This window comes from Rattus rattus, chromosome 7 (genome assembly GCF_011064425.1).
Source record: "Rattus rattus isolate New Zealand chromosome 7, Rrattus_CSIRO_v1, whole genome shotgun sequence".
In the NCBI taxonomy this organism is placed as follows: domain Eukaryota; kingdom Metazoa; phylum Chordata; class Mammalia; order Rodentia; family Muridae; genus Rattus; species Rattus rattus.
This window is the reverse complement of record NC_046160.1, coordinates 107,414,619-107,435,344: the sequence shown is the minus strand read 5'-3', so window position 1 is coordinate 107,435,344 and position 20,726 is coordinate 107,414,619. Positions and strand designations below refer to the sequence as shown.

The following is a 20,726-nucleotide window of genomic DNA, read 5'->3' as shown; positions in this document are numbered from 1 at the left end:
TCTAGCTCTCCCCTCTGACCACAGAAATTCTCAAAGTGGAGCTGGCAGCCCGGGAGATTCCCCATGGTCTATTTCCTCAGTCACTGGCTGCCAGATGTGACTCTGAAAGTACTAGTGCTTCCTTGTACAGCATCTGGGAGGAGCACTTGCTGTGGGATTCTTACTGCCGAAGCATAAGCTGCATCTGCTCCCAGTGAGGACAAGTCAGAAGCCCAGAGAGCCCAAAAACAGGCAACAATAGAACGTTTTGTTTGATAGTGTAATGTAGCAATATCAGTCTTATCTCGCTTTTCTAAACCTTAGGGACTTTTTCAGAGTCCTCTATCTCTTCCTAACCTAGAAAGCCAGTAAATACTGGCAGTTTTGTTAAGTCAGAAACAACAAAAGAATAACTTCTGAAAGCCCTGTAGAGGAAAAAATAAAAGCAACAATGTATGCAGATGTTTCAATGCTGTTCTGTGTACATTTTATCTGTTTTTAATCGAATTCATGCAGAATGCCTGGAGTAAAGTATAGGGATGGAATACATATCCACTGCAGGGACACCTTTGAAAGAAAATTGATTGGCACTGCAAAATACAAAGAAAAGATAAACAGTGGCCTACTCCTCTGTCTGGAGGTCCACATGGGAATTCACCAAGGGAGGGGAAGGAGTGCGTCAACTATTGTAAGAAATAGGCACAGGATAGGATTAGAACAGGATGACTATGCAAAAATCAGAGAGTTTCTTACTTCATGCTTTTGACTCAAAGTAAAAGGTAGTATCACAATGAATTCTATATGTTTATTTATTTCTTTGGAAATGTGTACACAATGGACAAATAGTTTCTCTTCAGAAGTTTCTTTAAAATTATTGTTTGTGAGAAGGGAGTATCTGGTGTCTTATAAAGTGTTCACTGTATATTGGTTTCCACAGGGAAATGATGATTCTTCCTGTTCTGTATAATTTTAATCATCTATTATTTTTTCATGGTTAAGATTGCATGGAAAGGGGTTGGGGATTTAGCTCAGTGGTAGAGTGCTTGCCTAGCAAGCACAAGGCCCTGTGTTCGGTCCCCAGCTCCAAAAAAAATAAAAAGAATAAAAAAGATTACATGGAAAATAGTTTTCATGTATATCCATATTGTTTTGTGTGTGTGTGTGTGTGTGTGTGTGTGTGCGTTTCATCTATGGATGGGAAGAGTAGAATAAGCAGAATATATAGTTTAATTACAGGGGAAGACAGTAATTGCAATATTTTAATAGATATTGCTCCTTTCTTTCATTTATAATTAAGAGAAAAGACCAATCAGAAACACACAAAGCTGATGATTTCCTTACAAGATTCATGCACATGATATACAAGATTGAGACATTAATGTTCATGGGTGTTCTGACAAGGATTTTGCAGTATGTTAGGGATGTATAATCATACTTTAGTATCCATCAAAAATTCTTTAAGGAGACTCTGGCTACAGCTTGTGGCTGAGGAACAAAGGAGATGGAGGCCAATAGGGTCAGAGAAAGACAAAGCTGCAGGAGGGCCATAGGAAGATGTTGGGCAAAGAGCAGCAGCTGGACTTTGGGGACAAACTACTCAGGTGTGTCTGCACTGAGCTCCTGTGGAGAAAGGTGACATCATGATTATGGAAGAGACAGGGAAGATCTTAAAGAAGGAGAAGGAGATGAAGAACGGTATTGCCTTTCCCACCAGCATTTCCATAAGTAACTGTGTGTGTGTCTCTTCTCCCTTTTGAAGAGTGACCAGGACTATGTACTCAAGGAAGGTGACTTGGTAAAAATTGACCTTGGGGTTCATGGGGATGGCTTCATTGTCAATGTGGCTCACATTTTTGTAATATATGTAGCTCAGGGGACCCAGGTAACAGGGTGGAAAGTAGATGTCATTAAGGCCACTGATCTATGTGCTAAAGCTGCTTTACGACTGGTCAAAACTGGAAAGCAGAACACACAAGTGACAGAAACTTGGAACAAAGTTGCTCACTTATTTAATTGCACGCCAACAGCAGGTGTGCTGTCATACCAGTTGAAGCAGCACGTGATTGATGGAGAGAAAACCATTACCCAGAATCCTACAGACCAGCAGAAGGACAACGAAAAGGCAGAATTTGAGGTGCATGAGGTTTATGCTGTGGATGTCCTCATCATCTTGAGAAGGCAAGGCCAAAGATGCAAAGCAGAGAACCACCATTTACAAGAGAGACTCCACTAAACAGTATGGCCTGAAAATGAAAACTTCAAGTGCCATTTTCAGTGAAGTGGAAAGGCGTTTTGATGCCTTGCGGTTTACAGGAAGAGCATTTGAAGATGAGAAGAAGGCTCGAATGGGTATAGTAGACTGTGCCAACTGTAGTAGTAACTGATGAGTTACTACAGCCGTTTAATGTTCTCTATGAGAAGGAGGGTGAGTTTGCTGCCCGGTTTGAATTTACAATTCTACTCATGCCTAATAGCCCCATGCGGATAACCACTGGTCCCTTTGAGCCTGACCTGTACAAGCCAGAGACGGAGGTTCAGGATGCAGAGCTGAAGGCTCTTCTCCAGAGTTCTGCAAGTCGGAAAACCCAGGAAAAGAAGAAAAAGAAGGCCTCCGAGGCCGCAGAGAATGCCACCAGTGGAGAAACATTACAGGAGAGGGGAGCTGAGAACTGCGGTAGGTCCCTTCCCCAGCTTGCCACTCCTGCTCACCCCCTCCCACTGCACTAAAGGTTCTGTCAAGTGCAATTCATTTTCACTCCCGAGACTGCCAGCAGAGCATGGGGAGGGGGAGTGTTCTGCCCTCATCCTGGTCACCCACCCACTTATTTCAACAACAACAACAACAAAACAAAAACAAACAAACAACAACAACAAAAACCAGTTCCGACTGACTCTGGTGTTTAGAGTCCAGGTTTCCCAGCCACTTATAGCAGAAAATAAATTGAAAACTAAAATCAGGAGTCAAAACCCACCATCTTCAAGTCTCCATTTCTAGCCTTTTTTACTCTGCTTGGTCGAGGTTTGTGGCCCTACTACAGAATAAGAGAGGAATCAAGGTTAGCCGCCAATTTTGAAACCTCAGCTGAGGTTTTTGTCATTGATAGCATTTCTCACTCAGGGTTCTTTTCCTGTTTCCCCCTGTCTGTCATATTTAGTCTGCCCTCAAAGACGGCTGGCTTTGGCAGACTCCTTGTGATCTGCTTAGGCAGGCTATCTGTTTGGACCCTTCCTATTTCTAGAAGCTGAAGTCTCCATGAAGAAGAGGTTTTTGTTTTTGTTTTGTTTTGTTTTGTTAAATCTATCGAATGGATCCTCGTTTGTAAAAGTTTTTTGTCATTTTTCTTCTGTGGAGACCTTCAGTCCTTCCACCCATTTTCACAAAATTGTAAAGTAATTCATGCCAACCATGTTTCCCAACTCTGGATCCAGAGCATTTTTTTCCTCATTTGATTTTAATCCCTACACTGAAAATCCCAGGGGGTTTTTGTTCCCTGTTTAAATTGTTTTGTATGGTGGAGCAGAGTTGGTTTGAAGCAGGGTCTCACTAACTCTGGCTGGCTTCAAACTCTTTGTGGACTAGGCTTACCTCACAGAGATCCACCTGCCTCAGCCTCCTGAGTGCTAGAATTAAAGGTGTGTACCACTGAGGGTTCAGCTACCTATTTTTTTGAGTTGCTTCCCTTGAAAGGGAAACCAGGAACCTGAGAACTGACTTTGTGAAGCTGAAGGCTTGCGTGACTTGCTGGGAGTTTGGAGAGAAAGGTTACAATTTGTACTTCTGGCAAGCTATCCCAGAAAACCAAGGCCGTTGCTCTCTCTCTCTCTCTCTCTCTCTCTCTCTCTCTCTCTCTCTCTCTCTCTCTCACACACACACACACACACACAGAATTCTTTAAGATATTTCAGGGAGATACAGAACTCATAATCGATCCATTTCTTTAGGGAAGATTATACATTATATGCCTATTACCATAGATATCTTCTCTCACACTATAAATGACTCCAGAATTACTGACAACAGCTAATAAAATAAAACATAATTGATATATAAATAGCTATAGTACTGAATTAATATATGTAATAATTAGAGGCAAAAAACCCTCGTGCATATTCAGAACTGGCACGATTTTCTTTAATGTTTTCTGTCTGTGACTGGTTAACTCTGCCAAGGCAGAGATGGACACAGAAAGAACCACCCACAATTAGCATGTGTCCTAGCAGCTTTAGGAGAAGAGCACACACCCAGAAGAAAATGATAGCCGAACAAGTGTGCTATGAAAATTGACATAATTCCCCAGGCTCATGCTTCTTCCTTCTGCCATAGTGTCTCCATGCCCACAGTCACTAAATAGCATTCTTGTGGCTGTCATAAGACGCCAACACCTGGTTGTCTGAGTGAACCAGTTTGCTCTACTCTGATGTTGAGTTGAAGAACTCTTCTAGCTTCCTGCGGTCCCATGATTTTTTTCTTTGTTTGTTTTTGTTTGTTTGTTTTTGAGGCACCCTGATGCCTCCTTTATGATTCTTCTTTGCTTTTTCCATGTTTGCCTGCACAGTCCAAATTCCCCTACCATTTCTGACCTAATACTGGATTATGGCCCAAAGAAATAAACACATTTTAGCTTTATAAAAACCTCTAAAGACACGAGTTTTGGAATGATTTAGAAACAAAATACTAGAGGATACACCTTCAGTACAACTTTATTGAGAATGAGGGTGTGAGAGTCAATTCAAACTGAAACAAATCCTAAATCCCGAAGACTAAGATGAACTGTTTTGATCCATAGTCAGTGTGCTATGCATCGTGTGTGGCAATGCATTCCTATTTCCTTAGTTAATTTTATCCTACACTTCGATTTGGATCTTATACCAGTATTTACTTATTAAAGACTGAACACCCAGATTAATAATTTTCTAAAATTAATTTTGAACTGATTTCAGAAAGGAACATTGAAAAATAAATCATCGTTGTTTTGGATGTTTCTCATATTAACTGCTGCTTTGTTAGAAAAATACCAAAAGATTCTCAAAACTCCCAAGGTGATAATATGAAATAGCCTAATATATTATCCTGACATCACCCCTCTCCCACCCCTCCCAAGGCTGCTAAGGAATGTGCAGTCCAACAACAGAAGCTGTTTTGCTGTGGAAACTTTGTGGTAGATACAAGATCACCTTCAGGAACAATTGGGAAGACAGTTCTGGCTTCCAGGGAGAAGGATGTGATCACGAGTTGAAAGAATGATGCATGCTAATGGAAGCCTTTGAGCAGTTTTACAGAATAATAAACAAAAATCTGTACCCACTGTGGTTTCTCTGGAATAAGGAAGACATATAGAGTCTATGAAAGTGTTTGCCACACAAGCACGGGAATCTGAGTTTAATTCCCAACATCTATATTAAAAGACAGGGAGAAGTGATGTGTTCTTTTCATCAAGTTATTCTGATGCCGAGGTGGATGATCATCAGTGGTTAGTGGCTGGCCAATTTAGTCTCATCAATGAGTTCCAAGCTAATGAAAGACTAAAGCTCCAAATAAAAACTAGTGGCTGGCATGTAAATGTAAGAAAATTATATGCTGAAATAAATGTTCAGGTGTGGCAAGTATGATTCTCTTCCTTTAACAAATAGCAAGATACTTACTAGTATTTGAGGTTATCATTTAATCACGTTATTTATCTTTTCACTCCTCTATTTCCCAACCCTCCTTTATATCTCTCCTCACTCTTTGAATTGTTTTTATGATTTTGAAACAAAAAAAGGGGGGGGGACAACCCTGGTTTCCATATCCTACTCTGATCAGACACCTTTTTCTTAAACAAATGGGCTTTCAATGCTGATCTCTTCAATCTAGTAAGCATTTGCCATGAGAAAAATGTGGAGTGCTCTACTATGTTCATAGCAGCCTTATTTATAATAGCTAGAGGCTGGAAAGAACTCATATGTCCCTCAACAGAGGAATGGATACAGAGAACATGGTACATCTCCACAACGGAGTACTACACAGCTATTAAAAGCAATGAGTTCATGAAATCCATAAGCATATGGATGGAACTAGAAAATATCATCTTGAGCAAGGTAACCAAATTACAAAAGAACACACATGGTATGCACTCACTAATAAAGGGATATTAGCCCAAAAGCTTGAATTACCCAAGATACAATCCACAGACCACATGAAGCTCAAGAAAGATGACCAACATGCTGATGCTTCAGTTCTTCTTAAAAGGGGGAACAAAAATATTCATAGGAGGAGATATGGAGATAAAGTTTAGAGCAGAGACTGAAGGAATGACCATTGAGAGCCTGCTCCATTTGGAGATCCAGCCCATATGTATACAGCCACCAAACCTAAACAATATTGCTGATGCCAAGAAGTGCATGCTGACAAGAGCCTGATATAGCTGTCTCCTAAGAATCTCCGCCAGAGCATGACAAATACAGAGGTGAATGTTAGCAGCCAACCATTGAACTGAGAACAGGGATCCCCAATGGAGGAGTTAGAAAAATGGTTGAAGGAGCTGAAGGTGTTTGCCACCCCATAAGAACAACAATACCAACCAACTAGAGCTCCCAGGGACTAAAGCACCATTCAAAAAGTACACATGGATAGACCCATGGCTCCAGAGGATGGCCTTGTTGGGCATTAGTGGACAGAGTGGCCCTTGGTCCTGCCAAGGCTTGATGCCTCAGTGTAGGGAATGTCAGGGTAGGGAGGTGGGAAAGGGTGGTTGGGGAGGGGGGACACCCTCCTAGAAGAAGTGGGAAGGTGGACAGGATAGGCAGTTTATGGATGGGAGACAGGGCAAGGGGATGACATTTGAAATGTAAATAGAAAAATATCCAATTTAAAAAAAGAAAGAAATATTTGGAAATGGCAAACAGTATGAGGACACTGCCCAGGTTTCAGTCGATGTATAGTGGAAGGCCTGGAGTTGGATACGCAGGGTTTGCCAGAATATGTTATATTTGTTTTTATCTCACTCTGGTCCTTGATGGTTCATCTGTCATGATGCTTTTCTGCATTTTCCTTAGCACTGCCACTTGGTATTCAAAAATGTTCCTCCAGGAGTGGAAAAGGAAGGAAGACTGCACAGAAGGAATAAGGTGCGGATTTCCCCTGATGGAATAGGATGGAATTGGCGTTGGCAGCAGGGGATGTTTGGGGGAGTCACTGCCACAAAACAGATTCAGAGATTCTTTGGCAGGAGAGAGTCCCCATAATTACAGAGGCTTCTGCAGCTTGCTTCTAGGAAAGATATTCTAGCAATTTCATCCAAAGGATCTAAGGCTTAAAGAATTTTCAAGAATACATTTAAACCTGTTTTTAAAATTTAAATAAAGTAATCTATGTTTTAAAAAAGAAAATACAATCCAATAAAATAAAATTTAAAAGAATATATGTCTTTTTTTCTATGAGACTTTTAATAATTTATTTGAAATAAATTTGATGAGTTAATGAGCAAAGGCATATGCATATGGAATTTATTATAGTATCATTTATGATAAATATTAAGAATGAAAATATTCCTTTATATCAATTTAGAAAAATATATGTAATGAGATGCTATTGAACTGGATCTAAATCAGATTAATGATTCAATTTTATTCAAAATTAAGGGAAACAAAGTCAGAATCATGTGTTGAATGATAGCAAAACATAATACTAAAATCCAAACTTGCCTAAATCTAAGAAATAAAAGATGTGATTATTTCTTCAGTAAACTACAAAGAATGGAAAAATATTAAGGAGGTATAAGTCAAGATATTAAGATGTTAAAAGACATATGCAATGTGGTATTTATCTGGGTATTAAACAAGAAAATAAAAACAAAGGGAGATTAAAAATCCAATTATATTGTTCTGTAATCAACTTCTTAGACTAAATAATGAAATTAATTTCTTTACAAAAGAAATCTACTTTTGAAATTTATTCATTTATTTATTTTACCCATTAACTTTTAAATTTTCATATACAATTATGGAACTATCATTAATTCACTTTCAAATTCATGACTTGTTTAATTGGTGCATTGACCATGTACCTCTCTCTCTCTCTCTCTCTCTCTCTCTCTCACACACACACACACACACACACACACATACTTCCATTTGTTAATCCTTATATCTATAGGTGTTTACGACTGACCACTTAGGATTGGATAACCTATCGAAGGATAGTTCCTGCAGGAGACTGGAGACTAATTGTCCCTCTTACCAGGCCTTAATTACCTGTAGCTCTTTATCTAGGGGTCAGTCTTACGAGATTTATCTCTTACACTTGAGTATATCCACTCGTTTTGTTATTGAACATGTCTTGTTTAGGCAACTATGTGTCATTATGCATTGATTACCAACTTGCCAGGTTCAATGAATCAGAACATATGCATCAAGTTACATTAAGAGTCGTTTATATCACCAAACCCAACACTGTTGCATGGTCGAGAGGGAATTGCTGACAGGAACCTAGTGTGAAGGGTCTTGAGGAAGTCCGGCCAGCAACTGACTAATGCAGATATGGATGCTTGGAACCAACCATCAGAGGGTGCTCAGGGAACCTGATGGAGGCAGAAGGTTGCTGATGCTGGCAGAAGGACTGGGGGGGGAAGGGATTGCATCCCTATTAGAAGAACAACATAGGCCTTGGTGGCCTGACCACTTAGCTCACCAAGAGTCAGGACCACCAACCAAGGAGTGTACTTGGTGGGATCCATGGCTCCAGATACATATGTAGCAGAGGATGGCCTTACCTAACAGCAATGGGATGAGAGGCCCTTGGTCCCGGGGAAGCTCGATATCCCACTGTAGAGGGATTCTGGAGTGGTGTGGCAAGAGAGTGCGGGTGGATGGGGGAGCACTCTCATACAGGCAAAGGGTAGGGGGGCATGGATTTAGGATGGGAGGCTAGTGGAGGAGTAACTATAAAGTGTGATATTATTTGAGATATAAACAAATGGAATGATTAATTAAAAAGAGAAAAGAAAAAAGGAGTTGTTTATTTCTATAACACATAAACAGCAAAAACAAACAAACAAACAAACAAAACAAAAAAAAAAAACAAGAGAAGCTTAAAATTCATTTCCATTCTTTCCCCAAGACTCAGCTATCTCGCCAGGGTGGGAAGAGCTCAACTGAATGTTTTCCCTTGTGTTATAGCTGAGGACCCCTGGCATGAAGCCTACTCATAGTTTGGTTTTATCACCTTAAGGCAATTTGATCTCATGAATTAGGCTACTGAACAGTACATTCCTACTGCAAGCTGGTACAGAATTTTAGAAAATAAAGTTAGCTTGTTCCTATTTCAGGATATTATGTCATCATGCCTCTCACATACTAAAAAGAGGGTTCATCCAAAATGTCCTAAACAACTCCCAGACATACATTTTATTTATTTACAGGTAATTGGTATAATATCTGGCATTTAATTACAATCATTTACGATTGACTGTAGATGTACATTACTGATAGTTGTTGAAGTTTGGGGCCTTCTTACATTTTACAAATTATTATAATTAAAGCAAATGTAATTTTTTTTAAAAATGGATCTAAGTTGAAAAGCAGAAAAAAAACTGTCTGTAACCTTTCATACTTTACATAATATAGTTGACCACAAGTACGCATGTAAGTTTATACACTTGAATGTAAACAAAATGTAATTAATTATTTCTAGATTGTGACCTGTCCAATGATCACAAATTTCATAGCACTTTTCAGGAATTTATGACATTGAATAATCATAGCTTAAGTAGGTTTGGCTTATTTTAACATTAAGCACTTAATTCCAGCACATGTAGGTTGAGTGGAAGGATCAGGAGTTCATTTCCAGGCTGTATAGGAAGTACCATGATAGCATTGGCTTAGTGAAACCACCCACTACCGCCATACCATTAGCTTGGTGTGATCTATGAACTACATAGTTCTGTACCCAAAGCACAGATAAAACATCAGTCAAATAAACTAGAATTCACTGGAGAGATTTAAGAGATGTAGAACATGATGTACCCAGGTCACCAAATGTCTTTCTTTTAGTTAGAATTATCTCCCTTGAGAGGTGTGGCTGCAAGCTGCCAATTCCTTTCGATATGGTTCCCTGTTTGCCCCTTCTAACTATACACAGACACACAGATCATTTCGTGGGCCTTCTCTGTCTTTAAAAATGACAGAAAGTTAGTGCGGCTGCAGCTGGTTTTCTCTCTCATTCTGAAGTTTGGGTTTGGGAAATATTAACTCCCATAGGGGGTGTGTGTGTGTGTGTGTGTGTGTGTGTGTATGTGTGTGTGTGTGTGTAAAGGACAAGACAAGCCATTTTGATTTTACATGTGCCCCTCTGAGAGTTAGTTTCTGCATTTATGAATCCTACTTTCCACATTCCTAATTTTACTTTATTGTAATGACGGAGACCTCAAAGTTTTGCTTTTTTTGCAATGTGTCAGCTTCTAACCAGTGAATGACATTGCTCATTACCAAGTACAGGGTACTTCTTATATCAGTGTTAAATACTGTTTCCTTTAAATATCCTAGTTCTCAAGAGTTTTCTACTCAGTACCAAGCAAAAATCAGTTTCATCTTACAAACCTACCTTTTACATGAATCATAAACTCTCTCGCTGTTCCTGGTCCCTCCCTTCCTTCCACAGTCATCCTTTCCCTCATCTCTCCCTCACCTCTTTTTCCCATTTGCCTTCTTTATTTACAGGCTTCTATCAAAGTTCACCTATCACTAAAATTCCATTGTATTATATTTTAGTTACACTAAAATGAAAATACATCTGTTTTGCATTAGTAAGATACTATTGATTACATTAGTCTTACATTAGGTAGTAGGCTCCCTGATAGTACTTCTCTAAATTATGTGAGCATTTAACACTCTCTAAAAAATTTTTCCTGCTGTTTTTTGTTTGGCTTTCCTGTATTTTTGTAGTGAAGTTAAAGCCAGAACTATTGAGAATGAGAACAATGTTCAAGGGAGAAAAGAATACTTGAAAATACTTTTAAAAATGCAACAGTAAATGGGGCAAGACCTACTGAAAAGAGCTTTGTGTTGACAAATAATGACTAAAATCTTCTAAGTTGGATCTTAGTAGGTGTCACATAGTGAATATCATTAAAGTCAGCCAGAGTCTGGTAACAGTGAAGAACAGTTGACAAATGTACTTGGACCCCAGACTGCATTTCTTTTAAAACACTGGTTTCCCATATGAACATTAGCTGTCTAACTTTAATTTTGTTTCAGGTTGATGAGTATGGAATAGACTTCCCACTGGAAGTCAGGGAATACTACAGTGCCCGACCAGTGGGAACCAAAATCAATACAATATTCTCTGCCTGGTGCTAGTTTATGGTGGGAGAAATACACAAAGAACAATGCTGTGTATTATAGAAAAGGAGACATTACGACACTAAGAATGAGCAGAGAGTACATTCAGTGAGCAGATGGGTATATGAGGTACAGCTTTGGAAAGATGTCACCAGAAACTTCTCAGTCTTTTGTTTTTTGTTTTTTGTTTTTTTTCTGCAAGTGACACTGTGGAAAACAGACCCCCCCCAGACTCAGATAGAATGCAAAAACAAAGAGATTTTATTCAGCAGAAACAACCAGGATAGGGGTGGACCATTCTTTGAAATGATAACCTCAGAAAAGGCATGTAGGCCAAGGAGAACTCTCTAGAAGAATTAAGTAACTTAAAATTTCATTGATGGGTGCCCAGGGTAGGGGTGGTGGTGTCACAGGTTGTCAGTAGCCTAAATTCTTAAACATGAACAATACATAGTTCATCAAAGTTCATAAAGTTTTCTCCAATAGCAAGATAGCTTTTAGTTAATACATTTCCACCAAGTTAGGAATTTAATGTCATTTTTGGGCAAACTGTGACATATTTTAATGTATATTGATCGTATTAACTTTTAAACCATAGGTCATGATTTAGAATAGATCAAAGTTTGCAAAATAGCTGTTTGCTTTGTTAAGACTACTAAAAACAATGTTGGGCTGGGGAAAGCAATTATTCCTGTAGCTTAGCCTGTAGAATTGGCTCCTACGGGAGAAGGAAACATTTTTTCAGTAGATATGTTTAAAATAGAAGATGCATAGACACGACATGTGCACCATAAATGTGGCATTTTGACTTCCCATGAAGTATCAGGCCTTTGGGCCATACTTGAGTACTTCTTCTCTGAGTATATCATAAATATTTAAATCTCAGCTCATATTTTATCTTCAATGCACAAAATTATTTTTCATATTTTGTAAATCTTCCTCTATTTTCAATAGAGACTGTCATGGGTTTATGAATCCTTCAGGCAAATTTATTTATACAGACATTTCAATACCTGAGAGCCCTGTGATATGCCCCTGGGTTTAACACCTTTGAAAGGTGGTTTCATTATGAGCAGAAGTCACTGTTGCTTGTTTTTGTTTGAAGAGATATCAAGTAATGCATGTTTCACTTTCAAAGGCCACCAGGTCATAATGCTTTTCTGAGGTGGAAATCTAGAATGAATGTCTCTTAACCATTTATAAGATTGAAGCAAATTAGAAGTCAGATGCTAAGAAAATGTATGATTTGCCTGGAACCGTTGCTTTCTTCCTCTTCTCCAACTATCTGAGGGAAACTTTTCTTAGGAGTTTGGCCTGCGTATATCTCTTCTACTTTAGGATATCTGTGTAAGAAATAAATCCATTTCCATAATTAATATACAACACTGTTTTGAGTTGTGTAATTATAAAAATATATCTCAGATATTCTAAAGGTAAATTTCATTTACTCTTATTTTGTTGTTGCTGAAAACAACAAAAGTTGTTGTATATTTAATTTTCATGAATGTATACTGGTGTTTCTGAAAACTACAGGCTTTTAAATATTAATAACAGTGCCAGGTACAGGATACCCTCCTCTGAGATTTTTGGCCAAAGAGGTTACAAAATAAAAAGAAAATAGGCTACTGCCGTTGCTCTTCGTTAAAAACCAAAACTTAGTGGTGAGAATGTATGGTTGGAGACTTTATACAATTTGCAAACACAGAGAAATTGGGTTGAAGCCAAATAGAAATTATCCTCCTTGCCAGCTGTTATTCAAAGTGTTCATAGTATCTTCATAGACCCAGATGGGTGCTAAGAAGACTTCTTGGGGAGGAGAAAACAAATCAGTAGTCAAACATGGGTGTAGAGCGTGAGTCCTACAATACCAATCTTCCAGGCAAGGTATGCCAATTTCTGTAATAGTGACACTTGGGGAATAACTTTGTAATTAGAGAAGATAGAAACTCCACAATAGGGTATATACGCATGGTGAAAAGCTTAGGCTGTGAAGGTCATGTACAAGGAGGAAAATGATATTATTATTTCTCTAAACTGACATGTTGTCAAAGAGCCTTCTAAAGATCTAACTTTATATACTCAAACTAATGGCATTTTCAGTTTCAGGTAGAGAAGTTCAGATTTGCATAGTATTCATGCAGAAAGTCACCTCTGGTCAAAATTCTGAGAATAATGATTGCCAAGGATTAAGTCATAAATGGGACATTTATATTTAAGTCTCCCACTCAGGATTTTGAAGAAGATGTGGTAGAAAGAATTTAAGAGCCTAAAGTTTGGGAGAAATTAATACAAATACAACCATACAGATATGACATTGCTACTGCAATCATGATCACAAAGTGGCCCTAGACATTAGCCCAGGATTGGCCCCTCCAACATCCCATCACAAGTAGAGGAGATATTTGTTCTTCTATGGAACTATCCACAACTGCTGGAGGAGATGGCTTTTGTTTACTGTTAACAGTCACTGGGAAACTTACAGAATCGGGAACTAAGAGGAGTGTGAAGACAGGCTGAATTATACATCAATCCCAGGCTAGCCTTTTTTATACAGCGATCACAATCAAACTAAAGGATCGGGTTAGTTGTGTGTTAAAGCCAGGCTGATAGCTTTGGCATTGATATTTTTGAACAGTGAATACACTAAGGAGAGACAGGAAGTGAAGAAGTAGATATCATGCATGGCTTGATTTCTGCTCAGAAGCATGTAGCTTTGCACAAACCAAGAGTAATTTATTTAATCTCACAAATTAATGAGGGTTTTTTTAAGTGAAATCTAATGACAGTCCAATGGACTTTAGGGAGTTCAGACATGAGCTTTTAAATTTTCTACCTGTAAGTGAACAAAATAGACTTTATGCTTATTTCCCAGAATCTTGCCTTTTGAAGGATTTTCTAAGACATCCAGCATAACTATTGTCCTCCAGGCATTCTCTTAAGGAGAGCAAACCATTTAGCAATGACAAACTTATACTCCACTCAGCATTCAAAGTCATGTGAGGACATGGGCAGTTTGGTGATCTAGTAGCCTGCAGCAGAGGCAATGTAAGAAGGAAAATTGAGTCATGGGGATGCAGCTCAGTTTGTTGGTTCCTTACCAATCTCTCCTGAATCTCTACATTTTATCTTTAATACAACAAAAAACAATCAGGATTGGTGATACATTCTGAAGGTGGAAGCAGACGGACCAAGGTCATTGTTGTTGGCTTTATGAAGAGTAAGTTGGGAACTAGCCTGACATATGTAGACAAGGTCAGAAGGAAAGAAAGACAAAGGAGGAAGACTGGGAAGAAAAGTAGAAGAACAGAAAAAAGGGGGAACAAGAAGAAAAGGAAGAGGTAAAGAAGAAGGAAATGATGATGACCAAGAAGAAGGAGAAAGAGGAGGGGAAAAGAAGGATAGAAGGAGGTGAAAGAGGAAGAGGAGGCAATTCAGAAGGGGGGAGTAAATGAAGCCTTTAGAAGGCCAATAGGAATTGGTCTTTAATACTAAAATTCCCTTAACATAACTTTGTTCAAAGACATCTCTATTGATAAAAAATTCAAAGGACACAATTTATTTTTTACCTACTATATATGCCACTGTTTTCTTAAATGAGCATAGTGACACAAAAGTCAATTTTTGTGGTCCAAGGGCAAGTCCTCTAGTGTTACCTTTCTGGCATTGTCTCAGCCACCTGGGCAACTTTCTAAACTTTCATTTTAGAGAAATGCAGGCAGTCTTTTTATATGCTTAATAAAGTCAGGCAAAGCAAAGTCGGGGCTTTAGGAATGGAAGAATAGGGGAAAATTAGAGAGGAAAATACATATGGAAAAAATAATACCAGACTGTTATTCTAGCAAATGGTCACATTTGTTTTCAATATAGTTTTGAATTTGGTGTGCAAGATTGAAATTTGACTTTTCTTCGAAGTCGGTCTCAACACAGCAAAGAAGAGAAGAAGTTATTGAAGGATACAAAGAATATCCGGAAGAAAGCAGCACTCAGATATGAGCAATTTCCAAGACATTACTTAGGTTAATTTGGTTACATTTTTCTCAAGGGTAAAATAAACACAGCAATAATTGCTATGGCATGGCATAGAATATTTTAATAAAAAACTACTTTTTTAAAAACTTCTAGCATTGCAGGTAATGCCACTGTTATTTTAGTCAAGTCTGGTTTTCATACAACCCTCAGGCTCTGTGATCAATAACACCAGAAAACAAAGGTAGGGCCCTGTGTCTGTGACCCAAAGGAATCAAAAATCGTGATGAGAGATTCCAGAGAAACTGCTCCCAGCTGACACTTGCTACTTGCTACTCTTTCTAAGCATTTATTTCTGGTCATGATGGAGCAATAGTCAACGGTCACAAATGAAAATGTCCCTTGACATAGTGCATAACGGAGAAGGAAAAATCCCTTTCAGGTTTTGACTTTTAAAATCCCTTTAAAGGCTGTTTTATGGATAAATTTAAAAACTAAAACAGTCACGCTTATAAGGTGCTGCACTTATTTCAAGATCCCCTTCTCGAGACCAGGATTCAAAGTCAAATTTAACGGCAAGTAATGGCATCAGAACTTTGGCATGTGGCAGTTGAATTTCTGGATTCACTAATGGACATTTTCATCTACAGTTTCGGATGGTAGTTTGGTGAAAGTCAATGTCAAAAAGTAAAGGGCCAGAAAACCAGGTGGGGTGTCTGCAGACCTTTTCTCCTCTCTCTATTCCCCTAGAAGCAATCCCCCAGATCATCTCTAATTCTTCATCAAAGCATCTGTGTTAGCCTGCCCTGCCATCTCCCCATCTTGTCCTGTGAAACCCACAGATCTTCCCTTTCTATCCTTCTTTTCTCTATACCTTGCTGCATTCCTCACTCCACAACATACTCTCTGTTAAACCACACGCATGCCTTCCAGAAAACTGACTAGCCTGTCCGCTGACATTCTCTCTTTTCTTCCTGAGGTCCAATCTCCAAGTCTCATCCCAAGCACTGAAGTTGAGCAACCTTGGCAATCTTTTGTGACTCCTTATCCCCAAATCCAGAGGCATTCCCTTATAATCCACAGGCCATGACTACCAGAAAACCAGCTAGAGTATATGCAGACATTTTCCTCTGCTCTCCCAGGTCTAAGACTAGGGTCTTAGCCTCAGCCCTACAGCAGGATGCTCTTGTCCCATTGCAGTGTGCCCTCTTGCAGGGTGCCCTCTTGTAGGACGCCCTGTCCCCCATCTCACTTTGGTCCTAAAGATATTCCTCCATCTAACTTTCCTGCCTTAAAATTTTGGGGGTCCCAGACTCAAAGCCCAAAAGGCACCCTTTGTTTACCCCAGAGCAACTCCTCCCAGGACAATAAATTGGCTGGAGGCAGATGTCCTCCTCTCCTGCTGTTCCATCCCTGACCCCAGTTTCATCCCCCAGCACAGTAGTATAAGAAACATTGCAGTCTCCCTTTGTTCTCTGAGCCCATCCCCAGCCCTGCATAAAGATCTTCTCCCCATCACTTCTGCCTTCAACTCCTTCCATTATACTCAAATGACAGTCCATGCTACCACAAGGACCCTTATTCAGCCATGTTCATTGTGGCTTTAGTCACAATAATCAGAAACTTGAAACAATTTATATGTCCTTCAACAGAAGACTGGATAAAGAAAATGCTATCCATTTACACAATGGAGTATTACTCACCTGTTATAAAATTATATCCTGGTATTTGTAGGCTAATGGATGAAACTACAGAAAAGTCATCCTGAGTGAGGTAACTCAGACCAAGAAAGACAAATATATTATGTACTCACTTTAAGTAAATATTCGCCATTAAGTAAATGACAAGGAAATGAAATTACAATTCATAAACTCAGGAAAGTTAAAGAGGATGTATCTCAGGGGGATGTATGGATTTCCTTGGAGGGGAAAATAGAATAGGTTTTACAGGTAAACTGGTATCAAGTGAGATCGGAGAGCGGAACAGGTATGGAAGAAATGTGGTAGAAGGGGAATGTGTAGGCAGAGACAGCTGGAGTTGGTGGAACTTGGGGGACAGTATGGAAACACTGTGCACAGGACACTGCCCAGAACCTATGAAGGTGATTCTAGTGAGGACTTCTACCAATGGGAGATAAAGAGTCTCAACTGGCTGCCTCTTATTTCCAGGAGAGTCTTCCAGTGGCAGAACTGGGTTGCATTCAATTGAATTGTTGGACAAAACTGTCTGATGAACATCCCCCAACAAAATAGGCTGTTTATAAGGAAAAGGGTTACTCTTTGCAAACTAACGGTAGGGCCATTTTGCTGAGGACAAACCCAACACAAATCATTGAACATGAAGAATTTCAGCTGGTGTCTATATGGAGCCTTCAAACCTATGTTTTAATACGGTTGGGGCAAAAGCATAGTCTGATGGCTACTAAAAAAGAAATTTGAATAGAAACTCAGATAGAAAAGCTTTGACCTATAATATGTCCTTCCTGCAAAATATGATAGAGATGATGGGACAGACCTTGCCAAAGTAGCCAACAAATGTCTGATTTGATCCAAGGCAACTCCAAGAGAAGGAACCAATACTTGTTACTGCTATGGTAACCAACAAACTAGATAACCCAGAAACCTAGGGTAAAATTAAACACTACTGCCACACCCCCAAAGTATCAATAAAATGACTCCTAATGATATTCAGCTGCACTGATATATCAGTGATTTATATTCCATTGTTCTTTTATTTTGCTTCATTTTGTTTTTAGATTTTCAAGAAAAGGTATGTCTGTAGTCCTGGCTGTCCAAGAACTTACTCTGTAGACCAGGCTGTATTCAAACTCAGAGATCTACCTGCTTCTGTCTCAGAATTGCTGGAATTAAAGGCCCCATGCAAGCACTTCTTGGCCAGAATGTATTTTCAATAAAAGGGAAAACAGTAAAACGCCAAATGAAACAAAGCAAACCAATCAACAACAACAATAATAAAGAAATAAGGTACCAACTTGATTTTGCCTAGTAATGGTTAGGTGAGCCATTGTGGACTTTACCATAGCTTGCTTTCATAAAATCCATAAATCCGAATAGATACCCAAACTCTTAGACTAACAGCCCATCATCCTTAGAAAAATTTCCAAAGCCCAAATGAGAGGAGAGAAGGGTATTGTGACATGTGTAGAATGCAGCTCTCATTAGCAAACTCTACACTTAGAAAGGTGACCATAGAGTTGGAGGGAGTTGTGTGATGACAACTCTGTTTACCCTGAACAGGTGTCCTAAACTGTAAACATTCTATATAAATTATAGCTTTTCAAGGACTCTGTTCTATGCTTGGTGATGGTAAAAATAATGAGGAAAAAGCCACCATACCTGGAATTAAAAGTGGAGTTCACATTTCTAGGACTCTTCTTAGGTATTTAAGAATCCTACCAAGGAAGAAATAGAACTTTTAAATTCTGGTAGCAGTATGGCTCAGTATGAAGAGGCACTTGCCTGCTAACTTGGGTTTAATCCCTGGGATCCACAGTGGAAAGAGAGACCGTACTATTGCGTGTTCTCAGACATACACACACTTGTATGTTTAAACACTAAGCAGTTTTACTTCTTTCATTGTAAAGTGTAGCTATTCAGCAAATGGTGATCATCACACACACACACAGACACACACAGACACACACACACACATACACACACACACACACACACGAACGCACACATACACCAGGCACCAGCACATTCACCTACACATACTGACTTGTATTTAGTAATAATAGTAGATATAAATAAATGGAAAAATATAGTAATAATAGGTTACCATGTGTTATCAGAAGACCTGGCTTAGAGCTTGGTCCATGTCTGTTATAACTCTGAGTCCTTCACAGAGTGTGGAACCAGAACTGTGGCTCTTTTCAGGAATTCTAAGCATGCACCTGCTTTGTTTAATGCTCCCTCAGTCCTGTGACTCTCTTGTTGTGTTCATATTATATAATGAGATGTCCATATCTGGTACACTGAGGACTCCTAAAAGGAGCCACATCGCTGGCTGCACACTCTATTATGGAAGCAGAGATACAATAGGCTCCTGGCAAATCAAAGTACCAAGCTGTAAGCCGGGTCTTCTGACAGTGTGATTTCTATTTATTATTAAGTCACGTCCACCTTTGCGTTTTATGTGCTGTGCAGGTCTAAATAGAAGAGAGAAAAGGAGCCAGGAAACAGACCATCAAGATTTCCTTATTCAGTAGCTTTATTTGCTTTATTTGAGGACAGCATAAGGGTTCAAATGTAGCAGGGAAATTAGAGTTATAAATGTGTGTAAGTTTTATAAGGACAAATTACAATTCATGTATTTATGTGTGTAAAGCATTGGCATATTCAAACCCATTGGTGCCTTGAGAAACATTTGTATAGTATTAATTATTAGTTCAATAATATTAAAGATGAAAATTTATATGATCAGTATACTAGCAACCCAAAACATGTTGCTGAAACCTAAAATATTCTTCCAATATAATGGAGATGTTGTTGTTAGTTAGCAGGCCTCAGATTTCCTTTACCTTAGATTTGCATGAAGGTGACTATGTATGTGTGTATGTGTGTATGTGTATGCAAGTGTGGGTTTATATGCTTGTGGGAGTCAGAAAATAACTTCAAGTGCATTTCTTTAGGAATCGCCCACCTTAATTTTTGTGAGAAAGCTTCTTATTGGCTTAGCGGTTCTCAGGCCAGTGTGGCTGACATGTCAACACCAGCAATGTGCCTACTTCTGCTATGTTACCACAGAGATTTCAAGCATGTACTAAGAGCTACTGCTTTTACACAAGTCAGCTCTAGGATTGGATAGCAGTTGCTAATGCTTACAATGAAAGCACTTTCCTGACTGAGTGCACGAACAGGCATGTGTTCAGTCACTGTGAACTTACATAACTTAACAGCCCTCAGATAGCATTTTCTGACTCTATTAAAAATTTACATCTAAAGACTAAAATAAATAACTCTAATAACATAAAACTTTTATGTAACTGTGGTTAGGTTAAACGCCCCCTACCCCCCAAATAATGCTAAGAAAACTGGAAAAATATTTTGTTTTTCTTTGAAACTTAAATATTTAAAAGATACTCAGTTAACACGGAGTTAAAGAGATGGCTCAATGGTTAAGAACACTTGCTGATCTCCCAGAAGAACAAGGTTCAACTCCCAGCATACATTTGTAGACTAATAATTAATGGTAATGCCAACTGCAGGGTATCCAGCACCTGTTCTGGTCTCTACCAGGATCAAGTACACATGTTATAGAAACAAAGTAGCTATTTATAAAATAAAATAAAATACTCCTTCAATTATGTTTTTCATTTAACATATGGGGGATGTCATTTTAGAAGTAAATTACATTTGGAAGAAATGCATTTATGACATGTTAAAAATTTAATACGAAGGGTTAGGGATTTAGCTCAGTGGTAGAGAGCTTGCCTAGCAAGT

At 38.8% G+C, this 20,726-nt stretch overlaps 1 pseudogene; it reads left to right on the top strand.

Moving 5' to 3' along the window:
* Nucleotides 1–1,582: 1,582 nt before the first annotated feature.
* LOC116906176 overlaps nt 1,583–20,726 on the top strand; it is a 143,142-nt pseudogene continuing 123,998 nt past the window's right edge.